Raw genomic sequence first — 25,546 nt, forward strand, 5'->3', positions numbered from 1 at the left:
ATCTATTCAGAATAAATTCTTCTTATATCAATAACCAAATTGACGTTTGTATGCAATAATCATCAGTAATTAATTTAAATTATTTAACAAATGAAATATTAATCATTAATTCATCTTTACAGTCATAATATTGTGTATCAATTTTAAAGAGAGATACTTTAAATTGAACTATTACATCGAGAAGCAAATCTACTTTATTAATAAATTTTATGAAGCTATGACAATGCGAGGAACTCGTGTGAATATATTCTTTTGATTGATTCACTTCATAGAGTCACGTCGGTGCTAGTAGTCAACTCTTCTCCCCAATCGTGGCAAGAAGGCGATGCATCATAATATTAGAATCTCTGTACAGGTATGCAGTTTATAAAGTGAAAGATATATAAAAGAAAAGTATGATAACGCCGTTTTCTTATTATCGTTTTTATTTCACTTTTTTATTCAGTTTTTATCCGGTTCTCAAACCTTCTCGCATTATCACAACTTTCCTCAGTCTATACACAATGAAAAATACAACATCGTATTTTATTTGGAATTGAAGTAAACATGAGATTATGGCGACATAAAACAATTTTCATGTTTGCGAGAAAAATTGTCTACACAGAGTTTACTGCGACGCCCACCTCATTCTGAACAAATAAATAGAAATAGCAGAAAACTTCAATCTCAAACAAATTATAATCTCACTATACTAGCATCTGTCTAATGTGTCAAATATGCGTGTGTGTGTGTGTGTGTGTGCGTGTGTGTGTGCGTGTGTAGAGAGAAACAAACTCAAGCTATAGTAAATAGCAAATAGTAAATAGTTATTCCTGCTCTCTTTAGTCTTTTCAGATCTGGTGAATTTTTCAATTTCATTTTTTCACATTAATTTAACAGAAATTATTTTGTTCTAGTATCTCAATAAAATATAACTAGACACACAAGAAAACTTATAATTATCGCGTATTGAGTTTCTTATGCTATATCCGTAAATCTTTGTTCTTTCGAATTTCGAGGAGTTACAAAGTAAACATGGCCAGTTTTGACTTTTTAAATTGTTGATCTTTTTTCTTTTTTTTTTTTTTTGAAATGTGAGTACTTTTGACTCAGTTTGCTATCATTTTCGAAGTATTTAAGAAGATATTCAAATCTATTGAAAACAATAAAAAAAATCAACTCGGAATTTTGTTTAAATGCCTTAAAGATAAACTCAAGTAGAATCAAAAGTACTTGCTTCTCTTACAGATTAGTAATTAAAAAAACGGATAAAGAAAATGTGTGTGCACTACAAACAAAATTGATATGTTTCCTATGTATATATATGTGTATATGTGTATATATATATGTGTGTGTATGTATGTTGCTATGACTGAATAAAATATGTGTTTGTTAATTAATCGCGACCATTGCTTTCACGTTGGAATCACATGGATCTAACACGCGTTTTTTATGCTTGTTTTTTCTTTCTGTGAGTAAACGAAGCACCAAAAAATCCTGTTCTAGTCATCTGACGAATCGCTCCAAACGTGAAAGTAATGGTTGTGACTGATTCAAAAACAGTCATTTATTGCATTGTTAGACCACTTTGACCGAGAAGGCATTCAACATCATGTGTTTCAATCAGAATTTTGGAGCCGATTTTCGAAAAGAATACCCGCCAGGTTTGAGTGTAGTCGATTTCATAGAAGAATAAGTATTTATTTATACGCCTACACTTAACTAGAAATAATGATTTTTATTTAATAAGCCCTTCTGATCTTTTAATATATCTGGAATGACTGTTCTTGGCATATTTCGATTATATATAGAAAAATGTGTGTGAGTGTACATACACACATACATACATACATACATACATACATATATATATATATGTGTGTGCGTGTGTGTGTGTGTGTGTGTGTGTGTGTGTGTGTGTGTGTGTGTGTGTGTGTGTGTGCGTGTATACATACTTAGAGATGTAAGGATTGTTTTTAAAACCTGCTCAAAATTTGGGATCTTCACATATATGCTATATACACCTGATCGATGTCTTCTCAGACAGAGTGCAGTAGTTACTGTACAAATTACGTACTTTTCAATCAATCGAGATCAATGTCTTCCTGTCCTGTGCGATTATTAGACGACAATAAACGTGATTTTGTAATTTCTTTGTATATCATGTTTTTTGTCGACTGATCTTCAAGTGATCTGTGTGAAACTATTGCTCATGCTGAAAAGCATTCAATTATTCAATTCATATATTTTTGTTATATGTGTACTTTCATAGTGCGTATGTGTCAATTGAAAATGTGTAATTTAAAAAGATGTTTGTCCATTAATGCACGAATATCTTCTTTTTTTTATCGTACTTCCAATGGAGATCCGTATCCTTACTATCATCAATACCCGTGGCCACGCGGCAGTTGGTGTAGTAAGTCTCATTGCAAAAACAGCAGTGCTCAATCCGGCTCCCATACATGGAGCCGCACTCGCCGCATACCCAGCTTTTTTCCAGTAAAAGGTCGTCGTCAATGTGACAAGAGGTGCAGGGGAGTGCCGACCCGACAATTGGTCGGACACATATTAATTCAATGGTCACGAACATGAAGAAGAGGACGAATTTCATAGTGGCTGACTCTGCCATATTGACCTGATCTGGAATGTCTTTTTATCTTTTATCTGAAATGTAAAAAATGAATATTCTAATCAAAAATGTATAACTAAATACAGTTCTGTTTTTTATCAATAAATTTTGTTACTTAACTAAATAGATATATAAGTATCACAAGAGAACTATTAGCATTTCCCAGATTACGTTCCAGTTGTAGAAATTGGAAAGTAACGTTTGGCAAGGAGTAAAGTGTAGCATCTGTTCTAATGCTACACTTTATCTGTCTATCGTTAGTGAAGGAGAAATACTCTTATATTGAGGCGATTTTTGTTATTCTTCCTAACTAGGATCGACTTCCACTCGAACTATCAACGCAGTTACCAAAATTTAATATAACACAATTTTCCAGAAATATCAGTTATCAACCACATTTCAATTAAATTTATCCCCCACCTCTTTACTTTGCTTTCTTCTTGCCTGCTCCCCTTTTGACTTTCAGCTCATATAATGAACATATTCAGATGAATAAACCATCTCATTTTCAAATGATTTTTCGTCATATTACTTAAATTACTTAATTAAAAATATGATGTTAGAAGCATGTGATAATATTGTTAGCAGCATGTGATAATATTGTTAGCAGAATGTGATAATATTGTTAGCAGCATGTGATAATATTGTTAGCAGAATGTGATAATATTGTTAGCAGCATGTGATAATATTGTTAGCAGAATGTGATAACATTGTTAGCAGCATGTGATAACATTGTTAGCAGCATGTGATAACATTGTTAGCAGCATGTGATAACATTGTTAGCAGCATGTGATAATATTGTTAGCAGCATGTGATAATATTGTTAGCAGCATGTGATAATATTGTTAGCTTTTAGGTCTGCCAGCAACCACTGTAAAAGAGTAATAAAAATGCAAGAGATCTATATGCCCAATCTGTTAAATCCAAGGTAGCTGATCAGCGGCTTGGATCCCACCAGTTTTGGCAAATAACAAATAGGATCCTGAACAGAAGTGTGCGCTCTATCCCAACCATTATCAATGGACCAGAGGTCATCTCGTCAGCGTCAGACAAGGCCAAACTATTTGCAAAGAACTTTGCAGCTAATTCTACCCTATGCGACGAAGGCCATCAACTCCCCATATTTCCTCCTATAACACAGAACAAGCTAGGTAACATACAAATATCCGTGCATGAGGTCGCCAAGCTAATAAAGAACCTAGATTCCAGTAAAGCAACTGGCCCTGATGGCATCCCAATTATAGTTTTAAAAAAGCTTCAACCAGAACTTGCTCCCATACTTACGAAACTATTTAAGCGCTGCCTTAAGGAGAAGTGCTTTCCGACTCCCTGGAAGACCTCATCAGTTTGCCCTGTATTAAAGAATTCAGGTGATAAGTCATCTCCCTCTCAATACAGACCAATAAGTCTCCTGTGTGTTATGAGTAAGTTGCTGGAATCCATATTAAATAGAGAAATAGTCAACCACCTCAGCAGGAATAACCTTCTTAGTGACACACAATATGGTTTCCGCTCTGCAAGATCTACCGCAGATGTGCTGACGGTTATATCCCACAGGATTAGTGAATCTCTTGACAAAGGCTTCCTTTCTAGGGCAATTGCTCTCGACATATCAAAGGCCTTCGACAAGGTATGGCATAAGGGTCTACTTCACAAGATTTCCAGCTACGGTATAACTGGAAATGTTTTCTCAATCATTAAATCATTTCCTCCGATAGGCTCATAAGAGTAGTGGTAGATGGACAAAAATCGGAGGCCTGCAATATAAATGCTGGAGTCCCTCAGGGGTCAATCCTGGGTCCAACTCTCTTCCTGATCTACATCAATGACCTCCCTAAACACATACTTAAATCATTCGTTGACATCTATGCTGATGACACGACCATCTACGGCAACACATCAAAGGCTGTAAATGACAAAGTTCTCTCTGATTCTCTCTCCTCTGATCTCGAGCGCGTGGTTCAGCGGGGGAAAAGGTGGCTGGTTACCTTTAATGCATCCAAAACCAAACTGCTATCCTTACATCATCAACGCTCTGATCCCCATCTGGCATCAATTGTGATGGATGGCTCTCGTCTGGGTGAGGCCCCGTGTTTTGACAAGCTTCTGGGTTTGACCTTTACTCCTGATCTGAAATGGAACACGTACATCAAGTCTGTTGCCAAGGTCGCTGGAAAGATGGTGGGATCCTTCTACCGCTCCAGAAGATATCTCATTACTGATGCAATTCTCTATCTATATAAAAGCCAAGTACGTCCAAGGATGGAATACTGTTGCCATATCTGGGCAGGAGCTGCTAAAGACAGCCTATCCTGCCTTGACAGAGTACAAAATAGACTTCGTGGCTTAGTGGGGGATGCCATTTTCTCTACCCTGCAACCTCTCTCCCACAGAAGAGACGTTGCGAGCCTGTCCTTGTTTTATCGTTATTTCCATGGCAGATGCTCGTCTGAACTCCAATCTCTGGTCCCCCCTCGCCAATCTTTCACGAAAAACACCCGTCTAGCTGAATCCACTGTGAAAAATTTCCCCCTCTCTATATCTGTGCCTAAATCAAAACGCAGATTCCATGAACAAAGCTTCTTTCTTAGAACTGCACGCCTGTGGAACTCTGTTCCGTCTGCCTGCTTCCCTCCGGACTACAACTTGGATGTCTTCAAGTCCAATGTTAACAAATTCCTAATGAACCGCCCCCTTAAGTAAACATTTCAGCAAATCTCCTCACTAACGTCATGTACTTGCAATAACCCTTATCCCTGAGTGGCTTCCGGGCCTTGATAAGTGGTGATCACTGTGTAAAAAAAAAAAAAAAATGCAACATGTGATAATATTGTTAGCAGCTACCAAATTGACTTTAGTCCTTGGAGAAGACAACACACTTGCATAAGAAAGTATGGTTTTAAATCAAGATAATATTATCCGTTAATTTTTTATGACTATATTATGAGTAAATGCTTGCTATGTAATATCAATAGACTATCTCATTATCTCCGCCTAAATAATATACACCTGAGAAATAAACAGCACATATTTCAAGTACAGAAATTTTCTACTTAAATAATGAAGTAATTAATATTTAAATCCATAGAACCTTCTATAAATGTAAAATCTACGAAGATATTTCTTTTATAATTAGCCACCACTTATCAAGTCCAAACGTTACTCGAGAATAAGAGTTGAATGATTACGAATACCATGAGAGGATTGAAAGTGTCGAAAAAAATTTTGAAGATTGATTATATCAAGTGAATATTCACAATTGATTTCAAGAGGATGTGAGGATCCAAGCGCTGACAACGAAGAATGTGGAACGAAAATTTCTCGCTATAGAAACCAAAAATACCTTTGAATTACACTGCTCGATCACGTGATGAGACTAAAAACATTAGCACATCACACCAATTAAAGGTAGAATGAGATAATAGAAATTCAGATGGTTTGGACATGTTGAAGATCAACAACGACACCATCGTGGAACTTGCCTTTCTGTTTAGAAATGGCGAGGAAGTAACCAATAGGAAAACCAATGGTGAAATGGACAGACACCCCGCAAAAAGATGTCTGTTAAAGCAGCCTTCACACGGACCAAGGACCAAGTGATAGAGAGAAATGTTCGCGTTGTGAACTCTGCCGTTGCTCGGGATTAACGCACAAGAAAAAGAAGAAAGTTTTGAAGAGGATCATGTTGCAGCCTGCAGGGAAGCAATCCTTTTTGAAAAAAAACACGATCATAAGAATTCTGTTTGATTTTCGGCACATAAAAATGGAAGTTTTTTGCAGCTGAAATTTAGAAGTATTGAAACGCAATTGAAAAACTTCCAAATGAATAAGGGAAGAGCACTACTAGCAGCATCTATTTTGTGAAAGGATCTAGAGAAGAGAAAAAACTACCCCAACCACCACTAGATTACGAAATCGATTTTGTATTCTGTCAAGATCAGAAAGAGTGGCATGAGCAGCAAATGTGACAGCAAAGCTCTACTTTAAGTCATAGTTAGAATATATAACTGTATAAAACATAGTTAGAATATATAACTGTATAAAACATAGAATATATAACTGTATAAAACATAGTTAGAATATATAACTGTATAAAACATAGAATATATAACTGTATAAAACATAGTTAGAATATATAACTGTATAAAACATAGTTAGAATATATAACTGTATAAAACATAGTTAGAATATATAACTGTATAAAACATAGTTAGAATATATAACTGTATAAAGCATAGTTAGAGTATATAACTGTATAAAACATAGTTAGAATATATAACTGTATAAAACATAGAATATATAACTGAATAAAACATAGTTAGAATATATAACTGTATAAAGCATAGTTAGAATATATAACTGTATAAAACATAGTTAGAATATATAACTGTATAAAACATAGTTAGAATATATAACTGTATAAAACATAGTTAGAATATATAACTGTATAAAACATAGTTAGAATATATAACTGTATAAAACATAGTTAGAATATATAACTGTATAAAACATAGTTAGAATATATAACTGTATAAAACATAGTTAGAATATATAACTGTATAAAGCATAGTTAGAATATATAACTGTATAAAACATAGTTAGAATATATAACTGTATAAAACATAGTTAGAATATATAACTGTATAAAACATAGTTAGAATATATAACTGTATAAAACATAGTTAGAATATATAACTGTATAAAACATAGTTAGAATATATAACTGTATAAAATATAGTTAGAATATATAACTGTATAAAATATAGTTAGAATATATAACTGTATAAAATATAGTTAGAATATATAACTGTATAAAATATAGTTAGAATATATAACTGTATAAAACATAGTTAGAATATATAACTGTATAAAATATAGTTAGAATATATAACTGTATAAAACATAGTTAGAATATATAACTGTATAAAATATAGTTAGAATATATAACTGTATAAAATATAGTTAGAATATATAACTGTATAAAATATAGTTAGAATATATAACTGTATAAAACATAGTTAGAATATATAACTGTATAAAACATGATAAACGATAAGCGCGTCATATATCTGCTGTCCGATTTAAATCCCTCTTTTCCCTTACCGGCCGCTTTTTTTTCTTTTCTTCATTATTTACGTTATTTATTAACGTCAACCTTTTACTCGCCTTCACTTAATTTGCTGTTGATACTAATGCAAGTAAGTTCCCTATTCCCCTCCATCAACCACTTCTCATCTAACTCGCCGTTCACATTTACTATTATATATATTTTTTTCATTAAACACCATTCATTTAAGCTATACTCTTATGTGCATTAATTGGATTATTCGGACTAATATTCTCATCTTGAATTATATAACATCTCTGCAGATGCAACCTCTGACCTTCTCCGGATGCATTTTGACGGACTCGGGAATTTGTACAGCATTTTTAACTGAACCTTTATTTAATCCACGAAATTAGATTATTCGCGTCCGATCAGCCATAGTCGGGTAGAAGTTTTAAGAAATTCTTACATATATTTTGTAACACTTGCACTCGGTGCTGAACTTTCAACCTTAAGAAAATTATCACTTAAAATATAAATAATTACTGAGAACTTTGTTATTGTGCCATTCGTACACATGGAGTGGTGCAATCACGTGAACATGAGGAGTAATCAGTTCAGGTTTTTATCTGTGCAGTTATTTAAAGCCTATCAAAACAATCTTCATATTATTTCCTGGACTGAAGAGAGTCATCACAGCAGGTTAAAAAGCCAGTGTTGACACTGGCTTTTTAAAAGAGTGTGTCAAATGTTATTGTTAACTTAAGATGTATTTGGGTGTTCTTATCATTGAAAGGCAATAAGACAAAAATTATTGAACATAATTTCATACCTAATTTTGAATTAAATACTTTAATCCGTCTATCACACTAAAGTTAGAAGTAACATTTTTATTGGTCGATCATGCCTAAGTTTAAAATATTTTCATTGTCACGTGTTAGTTTGAAATATATTTATCGATCCTTCGTGATTAAATTTGAAATAACATCTTCATTGATCTGTCATGCTGGAGTTTAAATATTATTTTCATTAGTCTGTCATGCTTAAGTTCGAAGTAAATAATACATACCGGAATGGTTACTATGAACAACATGGACACGAATATGGGTAGAAAAAGGTTAGTGAATTTTCTCTCCGCTGAACCGGTACCGGTGAGTCGAGATTCAACGTCTTCTGACGCATTTTTAAAAAATGGTTTTAGTTGCGTTTTATGCAACTCTGTTTCTGACGTTATTATTTTCTGTTCACTTTTAAAAAAAAAATGTAAAATACGGTTGTTGTTGTTGTTTTTGTTGTTGACCAACCCATAACCTCCTCATGTGAAAAATGGCTTTCGGAATAGACATACCATTTTGTGCCTGGGGTGGGTTTGTCACAAAATTTGCTGGAAGGTTCAGGGTATTTTTTAGGGTATGGATCAAGATAAACTTCAGGGCAAGGTATTTTTGTTACTAAGACTAAAACAGCCTAGTTTTGTTGGATAAAAGAAAAGAAACGTGTAGGTACTGCAAAAATAGACTAATCAGTTGTTTTATTTTTTTTAATAAGTGTATAATGTTTGATCGACACACAGGCTGATAGCCATTATTTATTCATTTTCTTTTAGAAAATGAATAAATAATGGCTATCAGCCTGTGTGTAAACATTCTGCGCGCTGTTGCTAAATCCGAAATGTGTATCACGCTATCGTAGATGTGTACGATAATCTGTGCTTCCACCTTACAAGTGAATAAAAAATATTGTGAAACTCGATGCTAACCTATAAAAAAATATGTACAAATAGCGCGATATCAAAAATGCATACTCACTAAAGTTTGGTATGCCTATTAAACTTTAAATGGGTTAAATTAAATCACGTTATTATTGAAAATGTAATCATGCGATTATATTTTCATATAAACTTTAACAAATAAACAAAAAAGAAATAATACAAGATAAAGGTTTTGAACTGTTGGGTACTTATGTATTTATTGTTCTGTGTTGTAATAATGATATTATTATTTTGAAAGCCATTCTTTACATTGGGAGGGTGTTTTTTAAAACAAGGATGTGCTTCAGCCTTACAATATAAGAAATAAAAAGATATCATAACACTTGAATTTAACCAGAAAAAAAAACTATTAAAAATAGCGGTGTGCCAAAAACTGCACAAGCGCCAAGTTTTTATATAATGTTACAGTATGTATAGTTTTAAAGTATGTATAGTTTTAAAGTATATATAATGTTAAAGTATATATAGTTTTAAAGTATATATAGTTTAAAAGTATGCATAGTTTTAAAGTATATATAGTTTTAAAGTATATATAGTTTTAAAGTATATATAATTTTAAAGTATATATAATTTTTGAAATATATATAATTTTAAAGTATTTATAGTTTTTAAAGTATATATAATTTTTAAGTATATATAGTTTTAAAGTATATATAGTTTTAAAGTATATATAGTTTTATAGTATATATAATGTTAAAGTAAATATAGTTTTAAAGTAAATATAGTTTTAAAGTATATATAGTTTTAAAGTATATATAGTTTTAATATATATATAGTTTTAAAGTATATATAGTTCTAAAGTATATATAGTTTTAAAGTATATATATTGCTTTACAGTATATATAGTTTTAAAGTATATATAGTTTTAAAGTATATATAGTTTTAAAGTATATATATAGTTTTAAAGTATATATAGTTTTAAAGTATATATAGTTCTCATATGCATGACAAATGGTATTGCGTTCTGCCATCATATACATCCGAGATCAATAACTACTTTAAAATTTAGTGTTTATGCATTTTTGGTCCCACTGTATTTGTAAATATTGTTTTCATGTTAAATACAAGTTGCACGGTAAGTTTTTTTTATTCAATCGTAAGGTGGAAGAATAGTCACAAAACACCCTCCCCTCCCCAAGCTAAAAATGGCCTTAAAAATAAAAACATTATTTCAGCACGGTCCAAAAATACATAAATACTCAAAATTGTACTTCGTATTGTTCAACGCTTTTAAATATAAATTATAAAAGAAAACAAATTTACTCATTTTGAAACTTCATCGCGCATTATTTCTGTTTTTATTTGTTAAACAACGCGGTTAATTTCAATTAAATTTTTATCACATCCTCACATGTGAAATCATCGCGTGATTAAATTTTACCCATTTAAAGTTAGTGAAACATTATTAATATAAACAAACTTCAAAAGTTTGAAATCGAATTGGAAACTCGAAAACAAAAGGAAATGGACTTTTTTCACATGCGTCCCTATTAATATTTTAGTAAAAATGAATTACTATTTCGTTATCCTTCTTTCTAAATATAATTATTAATTCTTTTTTATGATACTTTTTAAATGTAAAGGAAATATATAAATGACGAAATTAAAATTTAAAAAATTCCAATTTCTTCTTGAACGACAAATAAGTAATAAACAAAATTTTTTATCCGAACACAAAATCTTTGAAAACCAAAACATGCATTGTATCCAAATGTATCAACATATAATTGTAAAAAAAACATTTATTTAAAAAATGCGTAAGGAAATATAATTTTAATAAAACAATTTCATAATGAAAGCAACATTGTTTTTTATAAAGTAACCAAAAAGTTAACATAATTAGAAGGCACGCATGGGAAAAATGAAAGAATTAACAATGTTGTAATAGGGTAACGAAATATTTTAGTAAGAAAGGTAAGGAAATAGTAATTCGTTCTTTTTAAAATAATAACAAGAAAAGTACATCTTTTCTGGTAACAATAAAAATAAAGTTCATTTCATTGTTTTTGAGTTTCCGAAGTTTATAATCAGGGTATGTAATCTAATCTAATCAGGGAAGCCATGTTTGTTTTTATATCTGGAGCGTTCTTCTTTGAAAGACGTTTCGTTATTTCAGAATGACCGAATATTTAGTTGTCAGCCAATGGGATTTTGTGAAATGTGAGGAGGGAGAAATCATTATTTTTGGTATAGAGAAAAGGAAAGATTATGGTATATGTATAAGTATATGAGCTAGAAAATTAGGATGAAAACCCATATATGACTCTAATGCAGAACACCTCCAGGTGTCGACTGGGAGAAGGACTAGTACTTTTTATTTAAAGGGAAAGATAACAACTACTTTCATTGTATATCTTTGCGATCATGATGATGTTACTACTATAATTAAATCTGGGGTATTATTATGACGCATGAATGCGTCTAAAATGTCGTTTTATGGATACATTTGCTAATAGCGTAGACATAATAAATGTTGCTGTAAACCTACGGCATCGTGCTCAAGAGGGGAAAAACTGCGACGTTTTTATTGTATATAAGGATTACTATAATTGCTGAAGTAAGTTTACGTTTTTACTTTCTGCGAAGAAAAACAATTTGATTAGAGAAAATCCTTAGTTTTACAGTAGTTTCGAGAATTTTTTCTTTGGTGTCTGACAAAACTTTGTTTTTCTTTTTTATGTTTTTTAAAAACTTTTGAGATCTTTTCGTAGTTCCAGTTGAAAAATATTGAGAATGCTACTTCCCTGTACGATTACTGGTATAACTTTATCGTTTTCCTTATTGTTCCGAAACGGATTTTGTTACCGGTGGTTCTTTCTGAATTTGAATTCTTTGTCACCAAGTTGTGCGTATCTCCTTTCTGAATTCAAATTCCTAGTAGTAAGTTTGTGTGGCCCGTAAGGAATACACGGACACACGTATGGGTTAGAGAAGGGTATTTGTATTGAGATAGAGAAGAACAACAGTCGTTGTACTTAATGCCAAGATGGCGTATTACAAAGTACACACACACACCATTACGAGAGTTGATGCCTCCCGGTTTATTTATACAGGTCAGAAGAGTTCATATATTATCCTCACAATAATTTTCATTTGTCTGTCACGCTTAAGTTCGAAATATTATTTACATTAAATTGCCATGCTTAAGTTCGAAATATTATTTTCATTGCCATGTTTAAGTTCGGATATTATTTACATTAGGCACCGCCAAAACTGGGGGGGCAGGTCAGTACTTTTTGACGGACCGTCTTTTTAAAAATCTACCAAAAATCAGGTAATTATCCGATCAATACGAAATTTTCAGCGATTATTAGGAGAAGAATGAACTTTATAACACTGTACTTATTTTTCATAAACGATATTTATATATATATATTTTTTTGCTTACAAAACCCCCCCTTGTTTTGAAGTGGGAACAAATATGCTTAAAATAATCATCTGAAACTGAACAAAACATATTGTGTTGTTGTAAGGGACAGAATTATAGATTAAAAAAAAAAAAAAAAAAAATTGTTTGCATACCTTATTTTGACGTCTGAATATCAGAACTTCGATTGTGTTTAATTATCCCGCTTTTGAGTTTTGAAGTGTGAAATTCGGTGAATATGTTAAGTAAAATAATTAATTTAAGTTAAGCAAAACAAAAAAAAAATTTTTTTTATATTTATACGAAAAAAGCCATTTTAAAATATTTGATAAATAAATTAACAATTTTTTTTTAGCGAGCCGAATAATGCATGACCATTATTAAACAGAGCATGCTTTGAATAATCGATACAAAAAAAAAAAATTCGATAAATATTGTGCCCTTTGTGTTAAAAATAGCATCATTTTTTTCGATCTCGTTTGAAAACGTTTGCCGCCTTTCGACTACGGTGGACCAAACGCGCTGAAATAATTTTTTTTTATTCTGCTTTAAATTGCCCCCTCCCCCCATTTTGGGGAGCCTGGCCCCCACACACATACACATTAAAAACCAAACTCATACAAATGGTCACCCATCTGGTACTGGCCAGCCTCAGCTTAATAATACATTGAAATTTTCGTCACTGAAAAATAAGTTTTTTTGGCCTGTTTAGTCTTCCATAGTTTTCGTCTCATCGAAAGAAAACGTAAACAGAGTCGATCTGAACTCTTCGGCGACGCGAAATATCTGGTTACATATATGAATAAGTGGAATTATTTGAAATTCAGGTACTTATATTATAATATTTTTGCATATTCTCTTAGAAAATCATCCTAAATCTTAGTTAGACAATAAATGAATAAATAAATTATTTCAAAAACCCTTTTTTTTAAATATTTAAGTACGTTTTTTGTGCAAGACAAAAAATAACAATTGTTAACTTTTTGGGAAAATTTAACATTTAAAATTGAATTAAAAATAGTAGAAAAAGTTTTACATTATTCTGTTTTCTATATGATAAAATTCAGGGTTTTATCTTTCTGGAAAAAAAAAGTTACTCAGAAATAATGGATTTTAATAAATGTAATTTAGTTTTAAAAAACAACAACAACTTGATTTTGCGGCCATTTTTGGCGGTGCCTATAAAATTTACATTGATTTAGCATGGCAGACGAATAAAAAATTCGTTGATCTGTCGTCCTTAAATAAACTTTTCGTTGATATGACAGATTTAGATAAAAAAAAAAAAGCTAGGTATGTGCAAATGAATAGTCGATGCTCAAAATGTATAAACATCTTGACCCTTCCCTTTACTTAATTACTTCCCTTTACTTAATTACTCCCCTTTACTTAATAATTCACCAAAAATCAGGCCTTATCGAATTTTAATGAAATTTTCAGTACTGATCCAATAATTATCACTGAATATAATGAACCCATTATTTTTATTTGAACCTTAGTGGAAATGTATTATTTTGTTTTAACAAAAACATCTTTACTAAAGTTATGCTTTTCAGTAGTAAAAAAATAATAAATTCATTTTTGCTTTTTTTATGAAAATAAAGCATCGTAAAATATAACAATTAAAAAAAGTATTTTTTTCAGGAACATTACGAAAAAAATCCCCCAAACTCCGTATTAATGAAATCGATATAACTCGAAGATGAATTAATTTCTCGAACTAACAATATTATCATTGGATTAAGTATTGATAATTTAATATTTTCACAAAAAAGTATAATTACAAAATATATTGCCTCTTTTTATATTTTTAGCATAATTTTATATGTAAGATTCTAATATTTTCTTTGCCTGAATATGTAATCTTCAACGTAACATAATTTTATATAATCTTGAAAGAAAAAAAATGAAAAGCAGAAACAGAAAAATAAATTAAAAATGGTAAAAATTATACAAATATTCACGATAGGAATGTACGGATGCACGGCTAGGTAAAAGAAACCAATCAATTTTAAACCACCCGACGTCATTTTAAGACAGCCTTTTGATTTTTCGATATTTTGGGCTTCAATAGAACTCATTCTAGACGGGTTTTTATTTGTTTTGATTGTGCGAAGCCAGCTCGCTTTTGGGGACTGATTAAGCTATTTTTTTTTTTTTTTACAAACAAGGCATTTTTAATTAATTTAATATCTTAGGATTTTAATAATTATTTTTGAAATAGTCTCAGAAACCCAATACTAACACTTTTCAAATGATGTTTACAATGAATTTATTTAACTTCAAAATTTAGCTGAACTTGTCAGTTTCCGAATGTCGCCGTGAAAAAAAAAATTCATTATAATTTTTTTTTTTACACGTGTAAAAGTATGATTTTCCCTTTTGGGAATTAACTTTAGGCTTAACCTTTAAAATATAACGAAAAGGTAATCGGAAACCTACAAAAAAATGTTATGATAATTCAGTTTTCAAAACTATGCCCCCCCCCCTATCAGTTTTCTGCCATTAATGCAAAAAAAAAAAAATAGTTTCACATGTTTGTCCTGCGAAAGTTTGAAATAGCATTTTTATCGTTCTGTTGAAATAGCATCTTCAAACGCTCATTTCTGTTGATAAACATTTTTTTCGATCCGTCATGCTTAAGTTGATAAATATTATTTTCGCTCTGTCGTGCTTAAGTTGATAAATATTATTTTCGGTCTGTCGTGATTAAGTTGATAAATATTTTTTCTATCTGTCATGCTTAAGTTGACAAATATTTTTTCTATCTGTCATGCTTAAGTTGACAAATATTTTTTCTATCTGTCATGCTTAAGTTGATAAATATTTTTTCGATCTGTCGTGCTTGTTCAAACTATCATTTTCGTTCCTTTTTCACACTTGAGTTTAGAATATTATCTTTTGTCGATTTGTCATTGTTACGATTAAAAATATTTTGTCAGTTCAAACGCGTCAATTGAGGAACTTCCGTTTCTGGATTGTTTACTTAAGGCGAGGCGTAATCATGATGGAAACACGTTTTTCAACCAACCTGTTTGCTAACGTTATTGGCGAAGCCGCTCGTAGGAAGGAACGTGGCACACTAATGACGTCAGAATTTGAATCCTATCGGAAGAATAAGAGAATACTCCTAGGGTTTTTCGGGCAATCCCGAGGAAAGGGATCTTAGGAGGAGAATGTGAAGGAGAAAAAGTAATAAAAAATAAAACCCCTATGACGTCATTGACCTCGGAAGGTTGTAAACTATGCACAGAGGTTGATTGCTTACTTAGCCAAGCATTGCACGTGACAAGTTGAAGATTTTGTTCTTGGTAGGCTTTGCCAGATTCGAATATGACTGAAAGTGACGAAGATTAAAATATGGCAATAGAAATGGTAATATTTAGTTTTAGAACTTGGAGTAGATTTATCATGAATTAAGTTGTACCCAACAGTGATTCTTAAATAAACTTCAATAAAACAATTTTATGAAGTCATGATAAACACAGTGCCTACCTACCCCAACCCTCGTCACATCCCAGCTTAGAAATAATGGTATTCAAATCAGCTCTATGAGAATGTTTTAAAAAGTCAGTTAACCATTGTAGTACTAGTTCGTCGTGGATTCTTAGTAATGATCGTAAAAAGGAAAATTCAAAGTTTATTAAGGGAAAGTTTTCATTAGAATTTAAAATTAGAATATTAGGCTAATGTGTCAGGAAGTTACTTGATGACTGGAAGTCGATGTGACAAAAAGCTAATCTTTCTCTTGTTTCTAAACTAGGGAGGAAAGCGGACGTGTTTGGGACAGTGAACGATAATTAGAAGAAGAACCTCGTGGTATTATATAAAACCAATGTATACAGTTTACTGAAAAGAAAACCCCAAAGAATTGCTAAACCACAAATGACTGTCTGCTATTATGTTGATAAAAGCAGTTTCAAGCCGCTGTTAGTGAAAAGTAGACGACATACAAACAGTTACAAAAAAATCCACGATGAATTATTACTACTGTTACGTGTGATCAACACAACACTTCTTCAGTCGTTTACGTGAAGTTCGAAAAATTATTATTACACCATTTCTCATTTTTCATTTCACTATTTTTCAGAATTTTCCAGAAGTTTCATAATTAGTTTAATTTGACAGTTAAAACTCCATAAAATTACGTATATATCTATGCGATTCGTCTATCGTCTGTCCAGTGCGTGATGAAAAAATATTTCCTTATAATTTAGTTCTCTTAGTAAACATTTCAGTCTAAATTCACAGTAAATTAATGTCTTTCTTCATGCGTTTATTTTTTTTAAAGAAACTCCAGTAGTGAACTGACTTTTTAAAACATTCTCACAGAACTGATTTGAATACCATTATTTCTAAGCTGGAAGGTGACGAATTGACGACATCTGGATGCTTCAAGTTCGAATCCAGTTTGTACCACAAGAATCACTTTGACTTAGAATGTTGAAAACCTTTTCGTGGTCTCTCTCGTGAGAAAGAATTCTGACTAAAAAATATCGCAGAAACTAATTCCAACAATACAATCTTCGGATTCATACGATGATGATGATGATGATGATGATGATGATGATGACAACGATGATGTGATGATGATGACGATGATGATGATGATGATGATGATGACGACGATGATGTGATGATGATGACGATGACGATGAGTTTTTAAAAATTATATGTTAAACAGTGTTCTTTTAAACGAATTCACAAAACGAATGTTATATGATTGAACCAAGAAACTAATCTACTTATGTCTGCTCTAAACCTATTCAAATATGGAATTGTTTTATGTTTATATAAATTATACATAATCGATTCATGGCTTTAAAAATCATGCAAATCAAAAATAAAGGTTGGGTTAAAAATATGTCTTATATTGACCCAGATTATATCGAAAATCTGATCAAATATTTATGTTTTAAAATCAACATTTTTCATTAAGTTTGAAATATCATTTCTAATGAACTGTCAAGCCTAAGTTCGAAATATTATCTTCATAGGTGATTCACGCTTAAGTTTGAAATGTAATTTGAAATAATTTAAATGATTAACCTTATAAAAACAAACTTTAAAATTAACCATAACTTATTAATCATTTATCATTTTTTTTCAAAAAAAATGATAAATGATTAATAACTGAAACTGAAAAAGAATTATTTCCATATATATATATATATATATATACATTTTTTTTCATATAAAAATGTTTGTAAACATTTCATATGAAAATGTTTGTAAACATTTCATATGAAAATGTTTGTAAACATATATATATTAGAATACCCATACTACGGGTGTAAAATGAATTCCTCAAACAAAACAGTTTTACACCGTTTTTCTGCACTCTTACAAAAATTAAAAATCAAGACGTAGTAATGATAAATCTCATGCCTAAAATATTTCTCATTTAGTTGAAACTAATAATATGCTATGATTTTAGAAAATGTCTAAAATGTAAGGCTTAAACTTTAGGGTCTTATAAAAAATAGAAATTCATGAAATTTTGATAGTGTCGAATGACTGCAAATCAAATTCAATGCAAATCTGAAATATTTTAATTTTCAAATAAAGGTCATGCTCATATTATCTGCCATAAAGAAACTTGAAATACTCCAAATAAATTTGTCTTGAATATCTACTCTTTAAAAATCACCAAAAAACAGAAATATCTGATTTTTACAAAGAATTTTCACGCACTTTTACCCCCTCCTCTCTTTGCATATAAAACTAAATATAATTCCCATCTGAAGTGTTACGACAAGCAACCGTGTCTCTAAATTCATGATTATCAGTTAATTAGTTTAGAAGCAAATCCTTTACATAGAAATTATAAAGTATAAACATGCCTAACTTTATTACACACACACATATATATATATATATATATATATATATATATATATATATATATATATATATATATATATATATATATATATATATATATATATCTTTTACATTTGTATAACCTTATTCATTTGTAGTTTGTGCAACTCCAGAATATATGTCAACAAAATAATGCGAATTTGTGAAAAACAAATCAAAATAAATTTACAAAAATCAAACGTCCTTCCATGTCGACCAAACATCAAACGTTTTATATTCACCTCCCACCCCTACCCCTTATTCCTCTTTTACATAGAAACTGTTTTTTATTCACAAAGGATTTTTGTTTTCTGTTTTTGCGGCCACGTACTAAATCATCTTCCTAACGTTTCTAGGTTAATCTTATTGGCGTAATGTGGCCGAAATATGCTAATCGGCCCCAATCGAGTTTCTGTGTCAGCGTAATAAAAAAGGCGTTAAATTGCGGCAGAAAAAGAGGGGAAAAAAAGAGTGGTTAGATGATAAAGAGCGGAATTAATTCCTTATCAGATTGGCCGACAGCAACCATTTCTAAATGCTCCAGTCAGATCGGCCGTTTAAGGAGAAACGTCTATCTGAATGGCCACACCTCGAACAGGGCGCGTTCTCAATAGTTCTTAAATGTTATTGTGTTTGCAAACATTTGACTAATAGATGCGCATTCGCTTTATTAGATTGCATTGTTTTACGAGGAAATTCTTTTTCATTTTGTTTCATTTTACTTCTGAATTAGTAAAGAAGTTGAGAATATAATTTTCCCCTTCGCAAATTAGCATTTGAATAATTTATAGCATACTTTTCTTGTGGTCTCTTGGTCTTCCTGGATTTCAGGACAAAAATTCATCTAGTCTGGTGAAGTATCACACCCGCTAACTCAGATATTCTAAACGAGAGATATTTTCTAAGATTCTGGCTGTCTCTTTAAGTGAACCTCCCTTGCACTTGGTTAACCGGTTATATTTGCCAGATAGTTTTTGAAATTCATGTTTATAAGTCCAGTTATTCTTATAATTACGTGAATGATAGAGATCTTCCTTAGATTCCAGTTTCTTTTCATATAAAACATAAAACGTTGGTATTTCGTCAACTTTTCCGTTTCGGTTCTGTTTAAACCAGCATCATTGGAGACATAACTTCTACTAAGGTTGCTTCTTTCTCCTTTACGTCCCATATTATTATGTTAGGTTTTATGGCTCTGTTTTCTAAGTACATAGCTGTAGGAGTTGTATCGTCATAGTGAATAGTGTATGACTTATTTCCTACTTTTCTTTCTGGTAAACATGTTCCCATGGCGGTGCTGCACTGGTATTCAACATTTTACAGATGATCCAGTGGAAATATTTACACACGCCATACACAAACCATTGTATTGTAAGTATTCCTCAACAAAACTTAACGACTGGATGTCTGTTGCATTCGATATTTAGCTTTTACAGATTGTCCAGTGGACATATAATTTCAATTTAGCTCTTATGTGCAGTTCATCATATAATGATTAGATCACTCTGACAGACGTTAAAAAGCATTTAAATAATAAATGTTCAATTTTCAACAATATTTCTTGCAGTAGCCGAATGGATTGGGTCCTTGCTAATGAAGCCAGAGATTGCTTCTGTTGTCGGGATCGAATCTATCGATTGGTGTTAATCGTGACACTCTGCACTGATGATTCCTAGAAGGATGAAACACTAGTATCTGTTAGGTATTTAATAATTATTATAGTAAATAATTATGTCAGCCCCTTTAAGAAACTCGTTTCTTATCGTTGAGCATTTTACAGTTGAATTAAAGTCGGTCAATTTAGCTTGCATGCGCAGATCATCATATAATGATTAGATCATTCTGATAGATGTTAAAAAGCATTTAAAAATAAATGTTTAAATTTCAACAATATATCTCGCGGTTAGCGGTAGCCGAATGGAGTGTGTCCTAGCTAATGAAGTCAGAGATGGCTTCTGTTGCTGCGTTCAGAATTTCCGACTGGTGTTAATCAGGACACCCTGTGCTGATGATTCCCGAAAGGATGAAACACTCAGTAGGTATTTAATAATCATTATAGTAAATAATTATATATATATATATATATATATATATATATATATATATATATATATATATACACTCGCGAGCAAAAAAAAAAATGGGCCAAACAAATTTGATACATTTTATTGCACTAAAAGCTATATTGAACAAAGAACACTTGAACAAGGAAACTTAAACGAAACTAATAACACAGAACAAGACATTTACTTTAATAAATGTTTAGTATAGCGTCGCATTCCCTTTTGACTACTTTAAAAGATCAATCCTTTTAGACATGCTCGCAACCAAAGTGGAACACTGTGAAGAGGAGATGCTATTCCATTCGCTTTGCACAGCTTCCCACAGTTTATCATTGTTCGAAAAAGTTCTTCCATCCAATGCACGAGATATTATGGATCAAATATTCTTGATTGGGTTCAAATCGGGGCTTTGACCTGGCCAAAATATCACATTAATTGAATTATGAGAAAACCATTTTTGTACAGATGCATTATCATGTTGAAAATAATATTCTGAAATATTCCCAGCTTCTGGATACTTGGTAACAGTCCTGTTTCTAATATTCGAATATATTCCTTTGCATTGATCGACTTCTCGCATCTAATAAGTTCCCCAACTCATGCTGCAGTAAAAGTTTCCATACTATTATCCCTCCATTCCCATGTTTAACTGTCGTTTTTATGCAACTTGGTGAAAATCTTTCTCCAGTTCTTCGATTGCACCGTTTGAGAGCATTGGGAGCATCAATAACTAATAATAATAAAAATCTTGATTCATCTGACCAGAAAACATATAGAGAATCAGCAACTATGTCCCACAGCCTAGCTGGAGTCCGAACACGGTACCCCCGTAATAATAATAAAGGGTTGGGTTCGAGAATCCTAACCAACGGTTCCCCAGTTCGATACAAAACACCTGATGAAGGCCGGAGTGCAAAACGGCCGAAACGTTTTGACGATTACAACCAAGATGAGGAAGTCAGTCCGACAATCTCAATCAATTCCTGAACTAGTCTGTATCTTTCTTTCATAACACGAGAGAAATCTCTCTGTCATTGATGTTCTTCTTAGATAAAAATGACTTCTTTGCACACCTTTTAGAAGAAAATCCCATTTCTTTCATTCGTCTAGATATTGTATATCTAGAAAGAGAATTTCCAGCCCCTGTTTTAAATTCTTTGCTATTGTCAACATAAGTTTTCTTTCGACCCTTAAAAACAGTTAATTTAAGAGTGTGGTCGTCCTTCAAAGTGAATGCTCTAGGGCGACCAGATCCAGATTTCCCTTTTACCAAGCGTTCGACTTCGAACCTTTAATCAATTGGCTTCACTACAGAAAGAGATGTTTTCACTTTTTCTTTTCTTAAAATATCAAAAATCTGCTTGTAAGTCATTTTAGACTGCCTTAATCCTGCAATTCGGTTTTTATATCCTCGCTAATATGCGGTCTTACCATTTTTAGGATTCATTTTTCCACTTCTTATTATATGCTATAATAATAATGATCTGCAAAATAGAAATTTTCAGTTAAAATTAACAAGAATTCATGGAAAAATATTGAAAAATCGATTTCTTCCTTTTTTCACTCTTGGCCCATTTTTTTGCTCTTGAGTGTATATATATATATATATATATATATATATATATATATATATATATATATATATATATATATATATAAGAAAATTGTAAGCAATGTAGAATACCAGGATGTTGAAATAATGTGGAAAATGAATATCATATTTGGATTATAAATCTTTGTTATCTATTGATTTTTCAAAATCATTCGCATATAAACCAGTAAATATGGATTTACTGATTTATATAACCAAGATGGTAAATCAGGAATACAAAACCAGACCAGCTGGCAAGCAGAAAATTAATAGGAGGTCAGTAAATTGATTAACGTTTAATGTTTTTAAGCATTATTAGAGCTTTTTGTATTTAATATGGTTTGTGCATTGCTTCATGAAAAGCATGTTACACTAACAATATTCGTGTTTTACATATTTATAAGTACGGCAACCTGTCATCTGGAGACTTTATTTCAATAAATGGCGTGTAATTCATAAGGGAAAAGGTAAAACTTGTAAATCATTTTCCTTATGTCTCAGTGGTAAAATAACTTATTCGGTGTGAACCAAAAAAAAAAAAGAAGAAAAACATAAATAAAAATAAAATAAATAATGGTTCGAACTCCAAACTTGTGACGTATGGTTCGAACTCCAAACTTGTTTCTAAGTTCAGCACACTAACTGATCGACCTACTGAAAAATATATAATAATCATCCTATTAGATTTAAAAATATGTAATAATCATCCTATTAGATTTAAAATATGTAATAATCACCTTATTAGATTTAAAAATATGTAATAATCACCTATTAGATTTAAAAATATGTAATAATCACCTATTAGATTTAAAAATATGTAATAATCACCTATTAGATTTAAAAATATGTAATAATCACCTATTAGATTTAAAAATATGTAATAATCACCTATTAGATTTAAAAATATGTAATAATCACCTATTAGATTTAAAAATATGTAATAATCACCTATTAGATTTAAAAATATGTAATAATCACCTATTAGATTTAAAAATATGTAATAATCACCTATTAGATTTAAAAATATGTAATAATCACCTATTAGATTTAAAAATATGTAATAATCACCTATTAGATTTAAAAATATGTAATAATCACCTATTAGATTTAAAAATATGTAATAATCAACCTATTAGATTTAAAATATGTAATAATCAACCTATTAGATTTAAAAATATGTAATAATCACCTATTAGATTTAAAAATATGTAATAATCATCTTATTAGATTTAAAAATATGTAATAATCACCTATTAGATTTAAAAATATGTAATAATCACCTATTAGATTTAAAAATATGTAATAATCAACCTATTAGATTTAAAATGTGTAATAATCACCTATTAGATTTAAAAATATGTAATAATCACCTTATTAGATTTAAAAATATGTAATAATCACCTATTAGATTTAAAAATATGTAATAATCACCTATTAGATTTAAAAATATGTAATAATCACCTTATTAGATTTAAAAATATGTAATAATCATCTTATTAGATTTAAAATATGTAATAATCACCTATTAGATTTAAAAATATGTAATAATCACCTTATTAGATTTAAAATATGTAATAATCACCTATTAGATTTAAAAATATGTAATAATCACCTATTAGATTTAAAAATATGTAATAATCAACCTATTAGATTTAAAATGTGTAATAATCACCTATTAGATTTAAAAATATGTAATAATCACCTTATTAGATTTAAAAATATGTAATAATCACCTTATTAGATTTAAAAATATGTAATAATCATCTTATTAGATTTAAAAATATGTAATAATCACCCTGTTAGATTAAAAAATATGAAATAATCACCCTATTAGATTAAAGAATATGTAATAATCACCCTATTAGATTTAAAAATATGTAATAAGCACCTTATTAGATTTAAAAATATGTAATAATCAGCCTATTAGATTTTAAAATATGTAATAATCACCTTATTAGATTTAAAAATATGTAATAATCACCCTATTAGAGTTAAAAATATGTAATAATCACCCATTTAGATCGACATTTTGAACCGATAAAGAGACTTAGCTGTCGTACAAAGCTAAAACTCTGTAACATCATCTTTGTATAGATACTTCCTCAGGCATTTGTCTATAAAAATTGTCCGTGGCGATGGAAAAAGTGTCATGTGTGTAGCCCTGAAATGCTGGAAGCATGTAATAATTGATCTGCCATCATTCTATATATGCATATGTGTGTGTATGTATGTATGTATGTATGTATGTTAATATATGTACTAGTGTATGTATGTGTATGTATAACTATTTGCATATGTATGTATATATCTATGTGTGTATATATTTTCATTTATTTATTTATTGTGTATACATGTTTATGTGTGTTTGTATGCATATACGTATATATATTTGTGTGTATGTATATGTATATGTATATATGCATATATGTGTATGCGTATAGGTGCATATATATGTATGTGTATGTATATGTAGGTCACTTTATGTGTATGCATATATATGTGCATACATGTGTACGTATATGTATGTGAATATGTATGTATATGTGTGTACGTATTTGTATATGATAGTATATATGTGTATTTTTTTTTATTATTACATTTTCACCCCAAACAAGGCACATTGCCACTTTGGTGTAGGGGGCTACTATCAGGGTCAGCAACTACTGGGGCACTATGTAGGGATTTGGGCAGCAAGATGTCGGTTCACGTTGGACTTGAACTTCTGCATGTCAGTACAGTTAGGGAAGCAGGATCCTGGAATGGAATTCCAGAGTCTAGCGGTTCAGGGAAAGAAACTACTCGAGTAGAAAGATCTTTTACATCTAGGGATCTCTACTGTGTAGGGGTGGGATTTAGCTGCCTGTCGGGTTTGTCGAGGGTGTCTGCATCGTGGGGGCACAAGTGTCTGCAGTTCGTCAGAGCATTCACCATTAAAATACTTGTAGAACAAGCAGAGGGATGCAACGTTTCGTCGATGGGACAGAGGCTGAAGCTTAGATGCCAGTTCAGGGCCTATCAGATTGGCGACTCTTTTTTGAACCTTGTCTAGGAGCGAGAGACTAGTAGTAGACGCACCAGCCCAGATGTGACAACAATACTCCATACATGGGCGAATGGTGGGCTTATAGAGATACAGGATACTTTTAGGTGTCAGTAGTTTTCTAGCACGGTAGAGAGAGCCTACCTTTTTTGCAGCGGCCCTGGCAATGTTTTCAATATAATTGTTCCAGCTCATGT

The 25,546-nt window shown here is 31.0% G+C and overlaps 1 long non-coding RNA gene across 1 annotated transcript in view; it reads right to left on the bottom strand.

Annotated features, from left to right (window-relative positions):
* Positions 1 to 421: 421 nt before the first annotated feature.
* LOC145266471 (uncharacterized) overlaps positions 422 to 25,546 on the bottom strand; it is a 33,256-nt gene continuing 8,131 nt past the window's right edge. Inside the window, exon 2 of the long non-coding RNA XR_013864722.1 lies at positions 422 to 2,643. This is a non-coding gene — a long non-coding RNA (uncharacterized LOC145266471). The remainder of the gene's footprint in view (positions 2,644 to 25,546) is intronic.

This window comes from Euprymna scolopes, chromosome 41 (assembly GCF_053919585.1).
Source record: "Euprymna scolopes isolate OS-2025 chromosome 41, ASM5391958v1, whole genome shotgun sequence".
NCBI classification, from domain to species: Eukaryota; Metazoa; Mollusca; class Cephalopoda; order Sepiida; family Sepiolidae; genus Euprymna; species Euprymna scolopes.